Source organism: Dendroctonus ponderosae, unplaced genomic scaffold, assembly GCF_020466585.1.
Source record: "Dendroctonus ponderosae isolate FM_Combo_2020 unplaced genomic scaffold, Dpon_F_20191213v2 Dpon_F_20191213_1, whole genome shotgun sequence".
NCBI classification, from domain to species: Eukaryota; Metazoa; Arthropoda; class Insecta; order Coleoptera; family Curculionidae; genus Dendroctonus; species Dendroctonus ponderosae.
In genome coordinates, this window is record NW_026017110.1 from 54,074,470 (window position 1) to 54,078,188 (window position 3,719).

Sequence of the window (3,719 nt, forward strand, 5' to 3'; positions counted from 1 at the left end):
CTCCTTTTGCTTCCGAGAAACATGCAAAACGGGACGGAAAACATGAAATTTTGGCATAATCTTGAACCTAAGTGTTTGACATTAAAATTTTGCTTAAAGCTGGATCCGCCCCTGTGTAGGGAAGGCCTCTGAATAATTTTATTAAACTGCCAGACATTTCACAAAAGTTAATAAGATACTTGTTAACGTACAGGAAGATTCAAAATTGACATTTATGCTCTTCAGTACGTAAAATGTATAAAAATGTCAAACATGTAGGGCAAGCTGTACCTGCAGCATTTTTGCGTGACAAAAAAAAGAATAGGAAGCCAATTGTGCGATGATATAAAAGATAATGAGCAGATGAATACATATGTGTTTTTCACTCGCATTTCCGGTCCATATGTTAGTTATTAACAATTTATTGATTAATTTTTTTTTGATTTTTTATGTTTATAACTTTCAAACCAATGGAGCAATCGGAATGCCCCAACGAGATGATTTGTAGAGAATAGAAATATCTACAAAATGATAGGTCGAACTCCTCAATAAGATAATTAGTTTCTGAGAAACTTTCAAAATTTTCTGGGCGTTTTTTTGAAAATTCATAGCTCCGTCATTTATTGAGCTGAAGCGCTAAATATTTGAGCGAAAGTAGGTATTATGATGTTCTTTATATGTACCAAAGGCGGTGCTTTTGGATTATTAGTTTTCTCAAATTCTAATCTCCGACAAAATCATCTTTTGCTTAGATATGAGTGAAATATTGTCAGTAGAAGTGCCGTATTAAATTCGGGTCTGTGGTTTTCTCGGAATTTCTTAAAGGCGGGCCGCCGGCATTTAAAATTTTATAGAAATATAAATTTTATAAAAATAGTTACTAATGCTTACTCGAAATAATGAAATCGTTTAAAGCGCTATAGGAACATAATGTGACAAACAAGTTCCACATATCTTTCGACCCTTTGATATGGATTCAAAGGTATTATTGCTTTTCAATGCTACAAAAAGTGCTATTTATAACAGAATAAACATTCAATCATCCAGAATCCACAAACCTTGTCGTCTTTTCTCGTCCAATAAAGATGACACGCAACAATATCAAAAAAGAGAAGTCAATAATATGGGACTAAAAGCTCCAGGCAAAGGCAACCAGGTGCAAAGTAGCGAAAACGATTTTCGCAAATTCCAATGACATCCCACTTTATGTGGTTGGAGTTCTTCTTCGAACTTTTCGAGTTGATTTATACCTACTTCTTTTAAAACATGACCATTTAAAGTTGAAAAACTGAGCGAAAAAAAAAACATGTATAACAGCGCATTTTTTCTTAAACGAGATTAAAAAGTGTAGTTCACAGCAGAACACACTCGCTTTATATTTATATTTTAAATTTTCAAGTAAAAAGCTTCTACAGTAGAAAACGTGGCTGGTTAATGTTGAAACACTGAGTGAAAATAATTTTCAATTCGAAAAATCAAGCCGAATTATTGATTATCTAAAAACCGTTTGAATTAAGGTATAAAAAATAAATAAAAAATAAGAAAAGCCAGTAAAAAATAACAAAGATTACCTAATGCGACAAAAAAATTGTGAGAGTTCATATAAGAACAGAAAAGTGTTTTGAAAAAATCTTCATTTGCAAACGTATTAAATCTGACTTAAAATTTGAAAATGAAAAAACCCTAGCCAGAATCCAGAATCTCCGTGGTCGTTTCAACAATATGGGATTAAAAGTTTTACATCTACATGTTAACCAGGGGAAAAGTAATGCCAAACTTACCGAAAGCTGAAACATGAAAAAAGTGACTTGGTGTACCTGAAAAATAGCATGCGAACGATATATGTAATGGATTTAACAACATATGAATAGTTCAAGGCAGTGCTTCTGCCTTGAACTATTCATTTAACTAACTAACAGCTTAATAAAAACTAAAAATAATTTAAAAATTGGCGTTGAATTATTCATAAGGTAGCTACGAAAGAGAATATTAGTGAAAAAACAATAGATCTTAAAACAGCCCGAAATCTAAATGGTTTGGCCAGGATCACACGCAATGTTTTAACGTGCTATCCTCCAATAATGCAATAAATTGTAATAAACAATAAAAAATTGCAATTATTCGGGCGGATCCCAGCCCCTGAAATTCCGTACCACGAATCGTGTGGCAACAAAGAATTTCTTAAAATTTTTAAATTTGAAAAAAACAACCCGAAATCTAAACAGTTTGGCCAGGGTCACACGCAACGTTTTCACGTGCTATCCTCCAATAATACAATAAATAGCAATGAACAATAAAGAGTGCAATTATTCGGACGGATCCCAGCTCCTGAACATCCCTAACACGAATCCTTTAGCAAAAACAAAGTGTTTACATTTTTAAATTTGATAAAAGCTAGTGCCCGGAATTTTTTTAAATCTGAAATTGGAATACTCGTTTATCAGTTTATTCGAATAGTAAAATTATTCGAATACTATAATTCGAGTACTTGAATATTCAGGTATTCCAATAACCGAGTATGTATTTGAGTATTCAACAAATATTAGAGTATTCAACTAGTGAAGAAATTGTAAGTACATGATTTCAATGTGATGATCAAAAACCATGTAAATATACAGGATTAACCACAGCCACCCCTCTAAGTTTTCAAATGGCATCATAGCATGTGTGGTACATCGAATTTCGTTATGCCTTAATTTTATGCGAAAACACAAAATAAATAATTGAACACATTCCTTATAAAATAAGGAAATGCTTGTAGAATATGAATAATTTATTTTATAAAAATATGCAAAGTTCATATAAAGATATTTGCACCTTGTGAGTTTAATAATGTTGGTGTATTCGATTATTTAAGTATTCGAGTATTAGATTATTCGAACATTCGAGTAAGTATTCGAACATTCGAATATTCGAGTTATGACTAGACATAATTTTTCGCTTTTTGAATATTCGACTACTCGAATACTCGAATTATTCGAGTTTGATTCCGAGCCCTAGTATAAACAGCCGGAAATTTAAACGGTTTGGTCAGGATCACACGCGACGTGTTAACGCGCTATCCTCCAGTAATGCCATAAACAATAAATGACAATCTACAATAAAAATGCAATTATTCGGACGGATCCCATGTCCTAAAAATCCCTAGCACGAATCGTTTAGCAAAAAATAATTTGTTTTAATTTTTATTTGGAAAAAAACATTCCGAAATCTAAATGATTTGGACAGGATCACACGCAACGTTTTAACGTGCTATCCTCCAATAATGCAATAAACAATAAAAAATGCGGACGGATCCCATCATATCGGATTAAAATTTTACTTTAACCGCAATGTATAGCGGCCAAAGTTTCTCAGCTTTTAATTTTAAGTCATGCTCTAAGCATGTCGAAAACACTTTCCGGTGGGAAAAATCTGCGATATTTTTTATTGATCGAGTGGATTATCGGCTATATTTTCTATATATATAAATAATCTTTATTTCCTACAGAAAAAGGCTATCGACCCAATCGGTCTTTCTGCCCTTGTTTAGTATATATGTGCCTTAGCCTAAAATTAATTCCTATTCCAATTCTAAAATTAATTCCTATTCCTAACGCTCGTATAAATTAATCAGCTATACAAAGAAAATAAAAAAAAGTAAAAATTCCTGGCTTACAAAACAAACAGATATTAGTCCTTAGTTCAGTTGCGTTTGTAGGTGTTCTAGTAAAGTATCTGTTGGGGAACGAAAACGGGAG

The 3,719-nt window shown here is 32.5% G+C and overlaps 1 protein-coding gene across 1 annotated transcript in view; it reads left to right on the plus strand.

The window, feature by feature from the left end:
* The window catches only part of LOC109533856 (peptidylglycine alpha-hydroxylating monooxygenase), a gene marked incomplete at its 5' end in the record, with an annotated part of 10,007 nt that overhangs the window by 1,333 nt on the left and 4,955 nt on the right, over positions 1–3,719 (plus strand).